Source organism: Choloepus didactylus, chromosome 22, assembly GCF_015220235.1.
Source record: "Choloepus didactylus isolate mChoDid1 chromosome 22, mChoDid1.pri, whole genome shotgun sequence".
NCBI lineage: Eukaryota > Metazoa > Chordata > Mammalia > Pilosa > Megalonychidae > Choloepus > Choloepus didactylus.
The window spans coordinates 634,661-653,275 of record NC_051328.1 but is presented as its reverse complement, the minus strand read 5'-3'; the positions used below and the strand labels follow the sequence as shown (position 1 = coordinate 653,275).

The 18,615-nt window shown below is 41.8% G+C and overlaps 1 protein-coding gene across 3 annotated transcripts in view; it reads left to right on the top strand.

The window, feature by feature from the left end:
- Window positions 1-18,615, top strand: part of LOC119518918 (H-2 class I histocompatibility antigen, Q10 alpha chain-like) — a 51,161-nt gene that overhangs the window by 10,196 nt on the left and 22,350 nt on the right. The window lies entirely within an intron of this gene.

The window sequence follows — 18,615 nt, the reverse complement described above, 5'->3', positions numbered from 1 at the left end:
AGCCTCTGAATGATGCAGAACATGGTAAGACCAGAGAATTCCATGAGCATGGGCCCATAGCCTCACTTCATCTGCTGTGAAGTGGGTTCCTTGGTCAGAGGCAATGCTGTGTAGAATATCATGATGATGGATAAAGCATTCTGTAAGCCCGTGGATTGTAATTTAGGCAGAAGCATTTCATGCAGGGAAGGCAAAACCATATCTGCAGTATGTGTCTATTCCAGTAAGAACAAATTACTGTCCCTTCCATGATGGAAGTTGTCCAATGTAATCAACCTGCCACCAGGTAGCAGGCTGATCACCTCAGGGAATGGTGCCATATCAGGGATGGAGTGTGGGTGTTCTAGTTTGCTAATGCTGCCAGAATGCAAAACACCAGAAATGGATTGGCTTTTATAAAAGGGGGTTTCTTTGGCCAAAGTTTTCAAGTAATGCAGCAACAACTGGGTACCTTCACTGGAGGATGGCCAGTGGCATCCAAAAAACCTCTGTTAGCCAGGAAGTCATGTAGCTGGCCTCTACTCCAGAGTTCTGGTTTCAAAATGGCTTTCTCCCAGAATGTTCCCCTCTAGGCTTCAGCTTCTATCTAAAATGTCACCCTCAGTTTCTCTGGAGTGTTTGTCCTCTCAGCTTCTCTAGAGCAAAAGTCTTCTTTCAAAGGCCATCTCCAAAATGTCTCTGTAACCCACTGTTCCTCTCTCAGCTCCTGTGCATATTTCAAAGTGTCCCTCTTGGCTGTAGCAAGCTTGCTTCTTCTCTATGAGCCTATATATTGCTCCAGTGAACTAATCAAGGCCCATGCTGAATTGGCAGGGCCATGCCTCCATGGGAATTATCCAACTGGAGTTATCACCTACAGTTTGGTGGGTCACATCTCCTTGGAAACACTCAAAGAATTACAATCCAATCAACACCAATTCTGCCCACACAGGGTTGCATCAAAGATATTGGTGTTTTAGGGGACATAACACATTCAAATCAGCACATTCCACACCCTGGACCCAAAAATGACATGATCTTTTCATACACAAAATACATTTATCCATCACTATATCATAGAAACTTAAATCATTTCAGTAACAATAGTTAAGTATAAGAGCCCATCAAAATCAATTCCAGGCATGGTTTGTCCTAAGGCATAATTCCCCTCAAGCTGTGGACCTCTGAAACTTTGAACAAGTTATCTGCTTCCTATATACAAAGGAGGGACAGTCATAAAATAAACATTCCCATTGCCATAAGGAGAAACAGTAAGGAAAGCAGGGTTTAAGGGACCAAAACAGTTCCCCAAAACCCACAGGACAAACTCCATTAGGTTTCAAATTCTGAGAGTCATCTACAGAATGACATTGCATCCTTGGGGCTTCAAAGACTGAGTGTCTAACCCTTCCTGATGGCCTCGGTGGCAGCCCTTTTCTCTCCAAATGCTGGGGTGAGTTCTCCAACATATCCACACACTGAGGAGACCACCTTCTTGGCCCCATCCTCCTTAAATGTTTGGGCAGCACCTGGATTCTGTTCTATCTCCATGGATCATGCTCAACCCCTTCAGAACAGTGGGGTGGCAGCCAGGCTCTCCTCAACCTCCAGGACAAACTCACCCTTTCCATGCATGTGGACCTCCCCACTGTCCCAGCCTGAGACCTCTTGACTCCAGACCTCAACCTCCATGGCTCCATCTTTGAAGGAATTTTTCCTTCAATTTTTTCCTTGTCTGTCTCCTCCAGTCCAGACCAGCAACAGCTCCATCTATAAAGATCTCACAAAATATTGTTGGCTTTGCATGAAGCACACAGGGGTCAAAGCCATTAGACAATAGGACTTTCAACAAATCCTTTCCAGATAACTCCATTTCCAATCTTGGCTTGTCCTGAAATGGTGGTCAGGTTCCATGTTTGGTTAAAACTTCATGTGTGACTGTAATTTCTGGAGTTCCACCCCCTGGAAGCTCAGGGTTTTCAAGGCCATCAGTTTCTGGTTTCTTTGAAACCAATAATTCAGTTCTCACCTTATCTCTGTCTTCTTGCATTTTACTATAAACTGCAAGGAGAAGCCATGCTATATCTACAACTTCTAGTTTCAAAATCTCATCAGCCAAGTATCTCAGGTCATCACTTTCAAATTCTGTCTTCCATCTGACACTAGTATTCAATTCTACCAAATTCTCTGCCACTTTAAAACAGGGATCACCTTTCTTCTGGTTATCAATGACACATTCATCATTTCTGCTCAAAGCCTCATCAGAAGTATCTTTAGTATCCGTATTTCCACAGTCTCTTCAAAGCAGTTTAGACCTTTTCTATCAAGCACCTCATAATTCTTTCATAATCTTTCCCTTATCCATTTAAAAAGCTGTTCCAACATGTTTGGTATTTGCAAACTCAGCAGCACCCCACTCCTGGTATCAAAATCTGTTCTAGTTTGCTAATGCTGCTGGAATGCAAAACACCAGAAATGGATTGGCTTTTATAAAAGGTGGTTTCTTTGGCCAAAGTGTACAAAGTAATGCATTGACAATCAGGTGCCTTCACTAGAGGATAGCCAATGGCATCCAGAAAACCTCAGTTAGCTGGGAAGGCATGTGGCTGGTGTCTGCTTCAGAGTTCTGGTTTCAAAATGGCTTTCTCCCAGAATGTTCCCCTCTAGGCTTCAGCTTCTCTCCAAAATGTCACCCTCAGTTGCTCTTGGGGCATTTGTCCTCTCTTGGCTTCTCTGGAGCAAAAGTCTTCTTTCAAAGGCCATCTCCAAAATGTCTTTGTAAACTGTGGTTCCTCTCTCAGCTCCCGTGCATATTTCAAAGTGTCCCACTTGGCTGTAGCAAACTCACTTCTTCTCTATGAGCTTATATAGTGCTCCAGTGTACTAATCAAGGCCCATGCTGAATGGGCAGGGTCATGAAGAGAATCCAGATGGTGCCCCAATGTTTGAGGAGTGTGGGTGGGGCCAAGAAGGTGGTCCCCTCAATGTGTGGATGTGTTGGAGCACTCATCCCAGTGTTTGGAGAGGTAAGGGTTTCCACAGAGGCCCTTGGGAGGGGTTAGATTCCCACTCTCTCAAGCCCCAAGAATGCAACATCATTCTGTAGATGACTCTCAGACTTTGAAACCTAATGGAGTTTGCCCTGTGGGTTTTGGGAACTGTTTTGGTCCTTTAAACCCTGCTTTACTTACTGTTTCTCCTTGGGCAATGGGAATGTTTATCCTAATACTGTCCCTCCTTTGTATATAGCAAGCAGATAACTTTGTTCAAAGTTTCACAGGTCCACAGGTTGAGGAGAGTTATGCCTTAGGAAAACAATGCCTATAATTTATTTTCATGGGATGATGTACTTAACTATTGTTACTGAAATGATTTAAGTTTCTGTGATATAGTGATGGGATGAATGTATTTTGTGTATGGAAAGATCATGTCATTTTTGGGTCCAGGGTGTGGAATGTGCTGGTTTGAATGCATTATGTGCCCCAAAATGCCATTATCTTTGATGAAGTCTTGTGTGAGCAGAAAATGTATTGGTGTTGATTGGGTTGGAGACTTTTGATTGGATATTTCTGTGGAGATGTGATCACTCAACTGTGGGCAAGATATTTCATTGGATAATTTCCATGGAGGTGTCACCCCACCCATTCAGCATGGGCCTTGATTAGTTTACTAGAGCACCATATAAGCTCAGACAGAAGGGGCAAGCATGCTACAGCCAAGAGGGACACTGAAGAATGCACAGAATTTCAGAGAGTAGCTGCAGATGAGAGACATTTTGAAGATGGCCATTGAAAGCAGGCCTTGATCCAGAGAAGCTAAGAGAGGACAAACACACCAAGAGCAGCTGAGAGTGACATTTTTGAGGAACTGCAGCCTAGAGAGGAATATCCTGGGAGAAAGCCATTTTGAAACCAGAATTTGGAGCAGATGTCAGCCACATGCCTTCCCAGCTAACAGAGGTTTTCTGGACACCATTGGCCATCCTCCAGTGAAGTTACCCTATTGTTGATGCATAACCTTGGACACTTTATGGCCTTGGGACTGTAATTCTGTAACCAAATAACTCCCCTTTTATAAAAACAAATCCATTTCTGGTGTTTTGAATTCCAGCACCATTAGCAAACTAGAACAGTGGGTCTCTGCTGCTGGCAGATTGGGCAATCAGCATTGTCTGTGGCCAGGTCAGCATTGGTGAGTGGAAGTCCATGTTGTTGAGCCCATGCATAACTTCTATCCCTACTACCATGACCACTTTGTTCATGAGCCCATTGGGTAATGACAGGAGTGACTGGGCAAAGAGGCTGATTTGTGTCCATCTAATGGGTCATTTTATCCACTTGATTATTAAAATCTTCTTCTGTTGAAGTCACCCTCTGGTGAGCATTCACATGGGACACAAATATCTTCATGTTTTTTTCCCACTCAGGAAGATTTATCCACATACCCCTTCCCCTGACTTCTTTGTCACCAATCTTCCAGTCATGTTCCTTCCATGTCCCGGACCATCCAGCCAAACCATTAGCAACAGCCAATGAATCAGTATACAAATGCACCTCTGGCCAGTTCTCCTTCCAAGCAAAGTGAACAACCAGGTGCACTGCTAAAACTTCTGTCCACTGGGAGATTTACCCTCACCACTGTCCTTCAGGGACATCCCAGAAAGGGGCTGCAGTGCTTCAGCTGTCCACTTTCGGGTGGTGCCTGCATATTGTGCAGAACCATCTGTAAACCAGGCCCAAGTCTTCTCTTCCTCAGTCAACTGATTGTAAGGAACTTCCCAAGATGCCATAGCTGTGGGCTGGGAAAGAGAAGGTAAGGTGGAAGGAGTGGAGACCATGGGCATTTGGACCACTTCCTCATGTAACTTACTTGTGCTTTCAGGACTTGCTTCAGCTCTATCTCATATATAACGTTTCCATTTTATGATGGAATGCTGCTGTGCATGCCCAACTTTAGGGCTTGGTGGGACAGACAATACTCACATCATTATAGGTAACTCAGGTCTCATGGAAACTTGGTGGCCTGTGGTTAAGCATTCTGTCTCTACTAAGGCCCAGTAGCAGGCCAACAGCTGTTTCTCAAATGGAGAGTAGTTATCTGCAGAGGATAAAGGCCTGCATTGTGATTCTCCTACAGGAGCCTGCTAAAGGCTCCAAACAGCATCTCTATTTGCCACTGACATTTCCAGCACCATTGGATCAGCTGGATCATATGGTACAAGTGGCAGAACATCTTGCACAGCAGCCTGGACCAGTCACAGAACCTCATCTTGTTCTGGTCCCCACTCAAAACTAGAAGCTTTTCTTGTCACTCAGTAAATGGGCCACAGTAGCACACCCAATGAGGAATATGTGTCTCCAAAATCCAAAGAGGCCAACTACGTGTTATGCCTCGTTTTTGGTCATAGGAGGGGACAGGTGCAACAGCTTATCCTTCACCTTAGAAGGGATATCTCAACATGCCCCAAACTACTGGACACCTAGCAATTTTACTGAGGTGGAAGGTCCCTGTATTTTTGTTGGATTTATCTCTCATCCTCTGCCATGCAAATATCTTACCAACAAATCTAGAGTAGTTGCTACTTCTGGCTCACTAGGTTCAATCAACATGATTCCAAGAATAAAATGAACCAGTGTGATGTCTTGTGAGAGGGAGGAAGACTCAAGATCCCTGAAGACAACATTATGACATAGGGCTGGAGAGTTGATATAACCCTGATATAGCGCATTGAGTGTAAATTGCTGGCCTTGCCAGCAGAATGCAAACTGTTTCTTGTGGTCCTTACTAACAACTGTTGAGAAAAAAAGCATTTGCCAGATCAATAGCTGCATACCAGGTCCCAGGGGATGTGCTGATTTGCTCAAGCAATGATACCACATCTGAAACAGCAGCTGCAATTGGATTCATCACCTGGTTAAGCTTACAATAATCCACTGTCATCCTCCAAGACCCATCTGTTTTCTGCACAGGCCAAATAGAGTTGAATGAGGATGTGGAGGGAATCACCACCCCTGCATCCTTCAAGTCCTTAAGAGTGGCATTAATCTCTGCAATCCCTCCAGGAATCTGGTGTTGCTTCTGGTTTACTATTTTGCTAGGCAGGGGCAGTTCTAGTGACTTTTGCTTGGCTTTTCCTACCATAATAGCCCTCACTCCATGAGTCAGGGAACCAATGTGAGGATTCTGCCAGTTGCTGAGGATGTCTATTCCAATTATGCATTCTGGCACTGGGGAAATAACCACAGAATGGGTCTAGGGACCCACTTGACCCACTGTAAGATGCACTTGAGCTAAATCTCTACTGATCACCTGACCTCCATAAGCCCCAACTCTGACTGGTGGACCAGAGTGATGTTTTGGGTCTCCTGGAATTAATGTCACTTCTGAACCAGTGTCTAATAATCCCCATAATATCTGATCATTTCCCTTTCTCCAATGCACAGTTAGCCTGGTAAAGGCTGTAGGTCCCCCAAGGGAAGGCTGGGAGGAAGATTAACAGTGTAAGTTTTTACAGTGTAACAGGGTCCTTCCCAAAGAGTACCCAGCTTTCTCCTCATTCAAGTGGCTCTGGATCTGTAAACTGTCTCAAGTCTGGGAATTGATTAAGGGGCTGTGACTCTCTGTTTTTGTAATTCAAGGGAGACTTTTGTTCCTTTGGCCTAGAATTCTTCTGCTTATATATTTCAAACAAGAATTTAGTCAATTGCCCATCTGTTTTACTACTAGGTACTCCATGATCTACTAACCAATGCCATAATCTCTGCAAGACAGATTATTTTGACTGCTGCTTTGAGCCAGTTTTCCATTATGGTAGGTGCAACCACCTTGTCTTTGGTGATTAACTGCAGGCACATGGCTTCTGCCAACTCAGGATCCAATTATCCCCATTGAGTTTTAGGATTCCAGCTCAGTGACTGCAGATCCTACAGTATCATATGACCCACAGAAAGGGTGACTACAGAGCTCTCCAGGGATGATGGAGCTAGTCTCACAAATTTATTCCTCACAGTCCTGGTAAAAGGTGGGTCTGGACATTCCAGGGGTGTGTGAGCAGGTCTTCCATGTTAAATCCATTCTAACATTCCAGTCTCTCTAAGGCTTTGAATCCCCTTCTCTACATTATACCAGGGCAGTTCTGGTATTCTGACCTCAGGTAATGCCAGCCACCTTTTGATCCATGTTTTGGTCAACCACTCAAACTGTTAGCACCCTTTCTAACCCCTTGAGCTACAACATTGAATGTAGAATCTCTGCTTAGTGGGCCTATATCAGTAAATTCACCCTACCCAACTTATATTTCTTTATCCCATACCCTTAATATCCTTTCCCACACATATTCCTCTGGTATCTTTATGTATAAGTTGGAAAACTCATACAGTTCTTTTGGAGTATAGCATACTTCCTCATGGGCCACACTTTGTACCTCACCCATTGGGGCCTGTTGGGACTTTAGTCTACTTATAGGTCTTGAAGCAAAGACTTGTGGTAGGAGTGGGTCATGAAAATAATTAGAAGTATCCCTCAAGCCATTTACCTCAGGACATTCTGTTGCAGTCTCATTTTGTAAAACAGGATTAATCTCTCCAGAGGAGTGATGGCTGCTTCCTCAGGGGTGGTGATTACAGGTTTAGCAGACACTGAAGGGTTAATATCTTCAGGTGGAGTTTGATTTCAGGCTCCTCAGGGCAGACTGGAGGTTGGGAAGCTGTTTCTTCAGGGCAGACTGGAGGTGGAGGGGGCTGTTTCTTCAGGACAGACCACTGCAGGTATATCTAACAATGACTCAGCAGAATCCAGGGTTCCAGTGTCTTCACTACCATTATTATCAATCCATGTGTACCCATCCCAAGTTTTAGGACCCCATTCTTTTCCAATCAATGCCTCTTCTTTAACAGCAAACACTCCGCAAGGTTGAGATTTCAATTTATGTTGTAAATCTGCTACTCACACAATGAGACTCAGGGTCTGGTTTTCAGAAATTTCAAGTCTGTAGCCACAGGAAATAAGATTTTCTTTCGGGGCACACATTGAAACATTCATGTCTGTCAAATGGTGCCTAAGTTTCAAATTTGAAGCATTTAGCTTGTCCCTTTCTCTTATAACTTTATCCAGCATATATAAGAGCAACCAGCCAACATCATTATACTTCTTAACTTTGCAAAATTCTGTGAAGGTGTCAAAAACACTGTCACCCAGAGCCTTGTTTCATACAAGAGTATGATTAGGAGAATCAAATGGTGCTATTTTGCATATCTCCATTGCCAACTCATGCATGGACTGTCAGTGCCCTCTTGATTATTGGGAATGGAGTCATTAGTGCCTCTGAATCTAATCAGAGTAGAAAACAAATTGTAAATGCCCATTTTAAGATTCCGTTTCTCAAAAACCACTCCCAGTACCAAGTTGTGTTAGTTAGGGTTCTCTAGGGAAACAGAATCAACAAGAGATATCTGCAAATATAAGATTTATAAAAGTATCTCATGCAACTGTGGGTATGCATGATTCCAAATTCTGTAAGGCAGTCAGGAAACTAGCATCTCCAATGAAGGTGTTCAATGAGCTACTCAGGAAATGAACTGTCAACTTCAATGAATTCCTCAGGAAATGCTTCACTGGTCAGCTGAACAAAATATTCCTCTATCTGTCTCACTTAAAAGTGTTCAACTGATTGGATTAAATCCAGCTGACTGCATTCTCATTGAGGAAGACACACCCTTCATTGATGTCATTATTCGTAGGTGCAGCCAATTGTCTGATGATTTAATAAACCAGCTTTCTGGCTTATTAACCAGCCACAAATGTCCTTGCAGTAATGGTTAGGACAGTGCTTGCTTGAACAGACACCTTGGTACCATCACCTGTCCACTTTGACACATGAACCTAACCATCACACCTTTATTTCTTTTTCTTGCCTAATTGCTCTAGCTAGAACTTCCAGCACAATGTTGAATAACAATGGTGACTGTGGGCATCCCTGTCTTGTTCCTGATCTTAGAGGAAAAGCTTTCATTCTCTCCCCATTGAGCACAATGTTAGATGTGGGTTTTTCATATATTGCCTTTATCATATTGGGAAAATTCCCTTTTATTCCTATCCTTTGAAGTGTTTTCATCAAGAAAGATGTTGAATTTTATCAAATGCCTTTTTTGTATCAATCAAGATGATCATGTTGTTCTTCTGCTTGGATTTATTGATGTGGTGTATTACATTGATTTTCCTGTTTGGAACCAGCATTGCATATCTGGAATAACCCCCACCTGGTCATGGTGTATAAATCTTTTAATATGCTGCTGGATTAGATTTGTGAGTATTTTGTTGAGGATTTTTCCATCTATTTTCATTAAAGGGATTGGTCTATAATTTTCTTTCTTTGAAGGGTCTTCGTCTGATTTTGATATTAGGGTCATGTTGGCTTCATAAAATGAGTTGTGTAGCTTTCCCTTGTCTTCAATTTTTTTGAAGAATTTGAGAAGTATTATTACTAATTCTTTCTTTTTAAATTTTATTTTGAAATAAATTCAAAGTTATAGCAACAGTTGCAAAAACAATACAAACCCCATATACAGAACTCCAGCATACCCTGACCCCCCTCCCCTGATACCCCAATCCACCAACTTTAACATGCTGTCACACTGCTATTTCTTTCCCTCTCTCCCTCCCTATCTATCACCCATCATCTATTGCTCTATCTTCTGAATATATGACTGCTAGCTCCACCCATCCTTGAACAAACACTATAATTCACATATACAATTCACATGAACAAGAATATTCTTTTATGCAATCCCATTAAACGCAACTAAGAAGTACAACAGATTCAACATTGATACAAAGCTTACATTCTATATTTCCTTTTTTTCCCCCCTTATGTCTCAACTGTGTCCCTGTGAGCCTCCTGTCCTCTGTCCTCAGATCCCATCCAGGGTCATCCTTGGCATTCAATTGTCATATATTTTGACTGTCTTTTTTTTTTTTCTCAATTGTGGAAACATATATACAACCTAAATCTTCCCATTATACTCCCTCCCTAGCATTCCATTAGTGGGATTAATCACATTTAGAATGTTGTAATGCTATCTCTTTCCCACCATCCATTACTAGAAATTTCCCTTCACCTCAAACAGCAATCCTACACTCATTTCTTAACTCCCCATTGCCCCTTCCCTCATTTCTCTTAACCCATACTCTACTTTTCATCTCTACGGTCATATTCTGTGATAATTTCTTTGTGTTTACTGTGGGGCTTAAAATTAACCTCTTAAATCCATAACAATCTTGTTTTTCTTTGATACCACCTTCACTTCAAGGACACATAAACTATGTTCCTATAATCCTTCATTCCCCCACCTTTATATAGTACTTGTCAAAAATTACATATTTTACATTGAGTTCAAAACCACTGATTTGTCATTATAGTTTGTGTATTTTATATCATGTAGGAAGTAAATACTGGAATTACAATTCACAAATTATTGACTTCTAATTGTTTTCTACTGTGGTCAGAGAATGTGCTTTGAATATATTCAATTTTTTTTAATTTATTGAGGCTTGTTTTATGTCCCAGCATATTGGTCCATTCTGGAGAAAGATCCATGATCACTAGAGAAAAATGTGTCCTGGTAATTTGGGATGTAAGGTTCTATATATGTCTGTTAAAATTCTCTATATCTTTCTCCTTTCTTTGTTTTTCTGTTGGTAGGGCTCTCTTTAGTATCTGAAATAGGGCAGGTCTTTTATTAGCAAAATCTCTCAGCATTTGTTTGTCTGTGAAAAATTTAAGCTCTCCCTCAAATTTGAAGGAGAGTTTTGCTGGATAAAGTATTCTTGGTTGTAAACTTTCATGCCACTGCCTTCTTGCCTCCATGGTGGCTGCTGAGTAGTCACAACTTAGTCTTATGTTGTTTCCTTTGTATGTGGTGAATTGCTTTTCTCTTGCTGCTTTCAGAACTTGCTTCTTCTCTTCAGTATTTGAGAGTCTGATCAGAATATGTCTTGGAGTGGGTTTATTTGGATTTATTCTATTTGGAGTTTGCTGGACATTATGCTTTGTGTATTTATATTGGGTAGAAAGTTCTGCAAGTTTCCCCCAACAATTTCTTTGACTACTCTTTCTAGACCTTTACCCTTCTCTTCCCCTTCTGGGACACCAGTGAGTCTTAAGTTTGGATGTTTTATTTTATCTATCATATCCCTGAGATCCATTTCAATTGTTTTGATTTTTTTCTCCATTCTTTCTTTTGTTCTTTCATTTTCTGTTCTGTGGACTTCTAGGACACTGAGTCATTGTTCACCTTCCTCTAGTCTTGTATTATGAGTATCCAGAGTCTTTTTAATTTGGTCAACAGTTTCTTTTATTTCCATAAGATCTTCTATTTTTTTATTTACTCTTGCAGTGTCTTCTTTATGCTCTTCTAGGGTCTTCTTTATGTCCGTTATATCCTGTGCCATGGTCTTCCTCATGTCCTTTATATCCTTTGCCATGTTTTCATTCCTTGATTGTAGTTCTTTGATTAATTGTGCCAAGTACTGTGTCTCTTATGATATTTTGATTTGGGTCTTTGGGATTGGGTTCTCCATATCATCTGGTTTTATCATATGCATTAAGATTTTCTGTTGTTTTTGGCCTTGGCATTTGCTTTGCTTGATAGGGTTCTTTCAAGTTGTAAAAAGAATACCAATCTAATTTTTCAGAAATACAAGTTGGTGGTGTACACTTTCTCTAACTAACCAGCAGATGGTGTCTGTGAGTCACCTATACCCCTCAAGTCAGTTCTCCTCAACTTTGTCCTTGTGGTGTGTGAGGAAATGATTCTTGTGGGGTTCAGTTGGTGAGCTCAGTTTGGGTGTGTTGCTGGAGCCATCTGCCCTGAATGTGGGGCATGTGTCCGGGTGGCTAGGGAGGCAGGGCAGCTTTAATATTCAAACCTCCCAGGTGTTCCTGGAGATTCAAGGCTGTTGCAAGAGTCTAAGCCTTCATTTCAGTTCTGCGCCAGACCCTCTCTGTTGCTGACCCACAAATCACCAGCATTGATGTAGCATTCCTGGGTTTTCCAAGTGGGCCCCCCTTCTCAGCTGTGATGTTCCAGGACCTCTGCTGAGGGAAGGCTTGCTATGTCACAAAGTGTGTGCCATCCCTCAAGGGAAGCCCCAGGCCACTGGGCCATGCAGGGGTGCTCTCAGACTGATGAAAAGATCACTGAATGGGGCATCTCAACCCCTCCTCTCCTCGCACAGATACTCCTTCCCAGCTCTGGGACAACTGGCACAGCTCTGAGCTGTGGGCATAGCCCCGGGCAGGAGTGTCTCCAGCCTCCCAGGCAGCCAGCTGCAAGCAGCAGGGTTTCTTTCTCTTTCTGGATCTCCCCTCCACTGCCTTGGCCCTGTGGGAATCTGCAGCAGGCTATCCTCCACAGCAGACACTGAGAGGCCAGCTCAGCCTGCTCCTGCCATGCTTCACTGCATGGTTCCCACCATCGCAACTGCCGCCACTCCTGGGTTTTTCCCTTTTTTTTTTTAAAGAACCAGTCCATCTCCAAATGCCAACCCCCAGCTTCCCCACACCACAGTGCAGCCACGGGTCTTTCAGCTGGCTTACTCACTCATTTCAGAATGCAGACACCTGGTTTCACCAAGCATACGGCCCCTGTGGTTCTAGCAGACCTTGTCCAGCTGGTGCATCGCTGAAACTGGTATTCTGGGTCACCTTCTGGTTTTTATCTAGTATTTTTCATGGAGGTGTTTTTTTGCCCTGTCTCACCTAGCTGCCATCTTAGGTTCTCCATTAATTCTTTCTTGAATATTTGGCAGAATTCACATGCGAAGCTATCTGGTCCTGGGTTTTTATTTTTTGGGAGCTTTTTGATGACTGTCTCAGTAACTTTACTTGTGATTTGTTTGTTTAGGTCATCTATTTCTTCTTGAGTCAATGTTGATTGTTTATTCTTTTCTAGGTAGTTGCTGATTTCATCTAAGTTGTCTAGTTTATTAGCATATAGTTGCTTATCATATCTTCTCATTATCTCCTTTTTCTGCAAGGTCAGTAGTTCTTTATCCCCTCCCATTTCTGATTGAATTTATTTGTATCTGCTTTCTCTCTCTTTCTCTCTCTCTCTCTCTCTCTCTCTCTCTCTCTCTCTCTCTCTCTCTCTCTCTCTCTCTCTCCTTCTCTCTCTCTCTCTCTTTTTGTTAGCCTACCTAGGGTTCCATAAGTTTTGTTGATTTTCTCAAGAGCTAACTTCTGGTTTTGTTGATTCTCTCTATTGTTTTCCTATTCTCAGTTTCATTTATTTCTGCTGTAATCATTGTTATTTCCTCCCTTCTGTTTGCTTTGGGGTTAGTTTGCTGTTCTTTCTCTAGTTCCACCAGGTGAATGGTTAATTCCATAATTTTTGTTCTCTTCTCCTTTAATGTAAGTGCTTAGGGCAATAAATTTCCCTCTCAGTACTGCCTTTGCTGCATCCCATAAATTTTTATATGTTGTGTTTCCATTGTCATTTGCCTCCAAGTATTTACTAATTTCTCTTGTAATTTCTTCCCTTACCCACTGGTTTTATAAGTGTGTTTTTTAGTCTCCATATATTTGTGAATTCTACACTCTTCTACCTCTTATTTATTTCCAACTTCATTCCATTATGATCTGAGGAAGTGTTTTTATAATATCAGTATTTTAATTTGTTGAGACTTTCTTTGTGACCCAGCATGTGATCTATCCTAGAGAATGTTCCATGAGCACTTGAAAAAAATGTATATCCTGCTGTTGTGGGGAGTAGTGTTCTATAAACGTCTGTCAAAACCAGTTCATTTATAACACAATTCACCATCTCTGCTTCCTTATTGATCCTCTGTCTAGAAGTTCTATCCATTGATGAGAATGGTGTGTTGAAGTCTCCAACTATTATTGTAGAGTTATCTACTTCTCTATTCAATGTTCTCAGTGTTTGCCTTGTGAATTTTGGCACACTCTGGTTTGGTGCATAAATATTTATGACTGTTATGTTTTTGTGATGTATTGCCCCTCTTATTAATATATAGTGTCCTTCTTTGCCTCTTAATTGCTTTACTTTTGAAGTCTATTTTGTCTGATGTTAATATAGCTACTCCCAGTTTTTTCTGGTTGCTGTGTGCATGAAATATCTCTTCCCAACCTTTCACTTTCAGCCTATTTTTGTCCTTGTGTCTCAAGTGAGTTTCTTTTAGACAGCATATAGATGGGTCCTGTTTTTTAATCTATTCTGCCAGTCTGTGTCTTTTTATTGGGGAGTTTAATCCATTAACATTTAGTGTTATTACTGTAAGGGCAGTACTTTCTTCTACCATTTTGTCTTTTGGATTTTATATGTCATGTCTTATTTTTATCTCTCTGTCCTTTTACCTTTCCTGATAGTCTTCGTTTCTACACTCTTCTCCAAAGCTTTCTCTCCATTTTTTTTCCTATCAGCCTGTAGCACTCCCTTTAGTATTTCTTGTAGCACTGGTCTCTTATTCACAAACTCTCTCTTGTCTGTTTGTCTGAAAATATTTTAATATCTCCCTCATCTTTTAAGGACACTTTTTCCAAATATAGAATTCTTGGTTATCAGTTTTTATCTTTAAGTATCTTAAGTATATCATACCACTGTCTTCTCACCTCTCTGGTTTCTGAGGAGAAATCTGTACATAGTTTTATCAAGCTTCCTTTTTAGGTGATGGATTGCTCTTCTCTTGCTGCTTTCAGAATTATCTCTTTGTCTTTGACATTGGACAATCTGATCAGTAAGTGTCTTGGAGTAGGTCTATTGGGATCTGTTCTAGTTTGCTAATGCTGCTGGAATGCAAAACACCAGAGATGGATTGGCTTTTATAAAAGGGGGTTTATTTGGTTACACAGTTACAGTCTTAAGGCCATAAAGTGTCCAAGGTAACACATCAGCAATCAGGTACCTTCACTGGAGGATGGCCAATGGTGCCTGGAAAACCTCTGTTAGCTGGGAAAACATGTGGCTGGTGTCTGCTCCAAAGTACTGGTTTCAAAATGGCTTTCTCCCAGGACTTTCCTCTCTAGGCTTCAGCTCCTCAAAAATGTCACTCTTAGTTGCTCTTGGGGTATCTGTCCTCTCTTAGCTTCTCCAGAGCAAGAGTCTGCTTTCAATGGCCATCTTCAAAATGTCTCTCATCTGCAGCTCCTGTGCTTTCTTCATAGTGTCCCTCTTGGCTGTAGCGCCTCTTCAAAACATCACTCACAGCTGCACTGAGTTCCCTCTGCCTGTCAGTTCATTTATATAGCTCCACTGATCAAGGCCCACCCTGAATGGGTGGGGCCATACCTCCATGGAAATATCTAATCAGAGTTATCACCTACAGTTGGGTGGGGCACATTCCATAGAAACACTCAAAGAATTCCAATCTAATCAGCACCAAAATATCTGACCCACAAGATTGTATCAAAGATAATGGCATTTGGGGGACATAATATATTCAAACTGGCACAGGATCTATTCTCTTTGGGATACACTGTACTTAATATGTAAATTTCTGCATTTCATAAGAGCTGAGAAATTTTCAGTGAGTATTTCTTCTGTTATTCTTTCTGTCCCCTTTCCCCTCTCTTCCCCCAAGACACCTATAACCCATATATTCTTGTGCTTCATTCTGTCACACAGCTCCCTAAGACCATGCTCATATTTTTCCATTCTTTTCAACATCTGTTCTTCTTTTGTGTGTAAATTGAAATGTCTTCTCTTCCAATTCACTGATCCTTTCTTCTCTCTGTTCAAATCTACAGTTGTATCACCCATTGTCTTTTCCATCTCCCCCATTATGCCCTTCATTCCCATAAGTTCTGCCATTTGTTTTTTCAAGTTTATTATTTCTTCTTTATGGTCATCCAGTGTCTTCCTTATATCCTTCATCTCTTTTGCTTTTCTTCCCTCAGTTCATTGATGGTTTTTGAATTGATTTAGATTTGTTTGAACATCTTTAATTAGTTCTTCCTTCAGTTCAAGGAATTGATTTAACATTAATTACTTCAACTCCTGTATCTATGGTTGATTATCTTAAACTGTCTAGGCATCTGTCTTTATTGATTAGTTTATTCTGGAGCTCATTTTCACTCTTTTCCGTGGGGTTTTCTTGTTGGTTGGCTTTGTTCTCTGATTTTTGGTCTTCAGTTCAGCCTATTCTAGACCTCTAACTTAGGTTCTATTTAGTTGATCAGAGTTTTCACCATTTGTTTTCTGCTTCTTGCCCTGCCTCTGTATAGCCTTTTTGTGTGAGGTTTTCCTCAGATATGGTCAACCCCAGACAGGTATTCCCAGTCCAGAGAGGCCCAGGTCTCAGGGGGAGTGTATGGAGTTTCTTTGAGAATGAGACCCTCCTTTGAGTTCTTTAGTCTGTGTTTTTCCTATGCTGTCCAGCAGGTGGTGCTTGCCAGCCCACAGCTCACCCACCATTGTGAGGATTTATGGAGTCTTTAGTTCTCCCAGTGACCCTGACCCTGTTGGGGGCATGGCTAACTGAAACTGTTTTCTGAATACCAGCCCCTGGGGTCTGAGTTCCCCAAAGGAGGGCTGCCACTGGAGCTTGGCCATGCCCATATTTCTTGGGGAAATTATGGTCCTTAGTGAATTTTCTCCCCCACTAGACTTACTGCTTTGTCTCTAAGAGCTATCTTAGCTCTGCTCTTGCCTGGGCCCAAATTGCAAGTCTTTGAGGCTTTCTGTAATTGGCTACTTAGAATAGTTATTAAAAAAAAAGAGAAAAAGCTAAAACAAAGAAAAAAGAAAAAAGGCCCAATATAGACTATTTAAAGAAAAGCCCTTTAATTCTGTCCTTGCAGTTCTGATGAGCTATTGAAATGCAAAAGAGACAAGCTGTTGGAGAGCAATTGAGTAGCAAACATGAAACCAGAAAAACTGGCTTTTCAGAGAAGGGCACTGGCCCTCTGGTTTTACATATGTACCTGATTCTGTTTGAGCCCAGCTCTTCTCTGTATTATGTTCACCGGCAACTCCAAAAGTCTCTGTTTTTGTTTTTTGTTTCTTTTCTGCTGTTTTTGCTAGCCCTATCTCCTCTCCTCCAGGCTGACTGCTCCCAGATTCTCCAGTGTCTCATTTCAGTTTATGTATAGTTGGAGTTTTTGTTCAGCAGTCTGGGTTTGTTAATCAGTGCTGCAACTGCAGTTTTCCCTTCTTGCTCCCAGCACTGACAGCCCCTCCTCCCTGAGGATACCAGCCACAAAGGAGTCTGTTGTGCCATGCAGGAAAGGGTGCAGACCTCCTGGCCTTAAGAACTTACAGATTTCACTGATCTCATCTTGCCTATGCACTGGAGACTGTTATATGATGTGTGTCCACACTCATATTCCCTGCAGCATCTGCTCCACACAGTTCCTGGCTATCTACCAGCTGCCCCAGAGGAGTAACTAAAACACACACCTCACCATTCTGCCATCTTGTCTCACCTTTCTGGTTAGCTTTAAAAATATTTACAGGTCATGTGCTGAACTCTGGCAGTGGACAGTTCATGGAAGGATAAAGATGCTGGTTGCTGTGTGTAGAATGGCCTGGAAAAGAGAAAGAAGTGGGAGCCCACCTAAGAAACTGTTGCAGAGGCCCACAGTGCTTTCAGACCAGTCCCTGGGGCTGAGAAGAACATGGACTGACCTAGGTGTCTGTATGAAGACCTGAGCTGGGAGAAGGAAGGTCCAACTGGAAGGAAACTGTAGAAGATACCAACATGGGAAAGATATCCCAGCATAGTAAAAAGGTTTCCCCCACTGAGAAGTCCCTCCAGTGTTTGTGCTGCTGCTTGCAATGACACTCATGAATGCACTCCTCTACTTCTGTCTTGGTTGCTTTTGTTATTTCCCCTCAACGTTCTGCCATGGACCCCAATCACTGTCCATTTGGTCACTTCAGATGAAAATCTGCTCCCCATGGCTGTCATGTGAGGAGCTGAGAACAGAAGCGTGACATTTAAAATGCATTGGGGAAAGATCTGTTAAGAGACTTTTTTAACAGCTGCTGTGTGGAGTAATGCTTACTTACAGAGCTGGAGAACTTTAACTTTGCGTCTCAGGTGTCATGCAGATACTTAAAGTTTTAGGGAACTACTCTGTTATACAAAGAGCAATGCATCTCAGAATTTAGAAATGACAGCTAAAGCTCAGGAGTAAATGTGACTGCTGTAAGAGCTTACAATTTAAGCTTTAATTTCCTTATAAGCATTTTTAAATGAATCTACTTTCAGAAATATGTACACACACACACACACACACACACACACACACACATACATATCAAAGGGGCAGAAAGAGACTTTACAATTATGGGTTTTCTAAAGAAAAACTGTTGTAAGGAAAGGAAAGAGGCGGGACAGTTTCTTTCCCTTTTTGCACTAGAGGTAATTTTGTTTTCAGTTTACATGATCTCTTACAATTGGCAGTCTGCCCTTGATCTGGACTTTCCTGAACACACCACACTTTCACTCCAGGCTTTCCCAATTGCTAGTCTTTCTCTCTGCCTAGAGCAGTTTATCTAAAATTTTAGTGCCTCAGAATCAACCAGGGACTTGTCAAACTGCATAAAGCCAGGCTCCTCCCCAGAGTTTCTGAGGTGGGGCCTCAGAATTTGCATTTCTGACAATTTCCCAGTGGTGTTG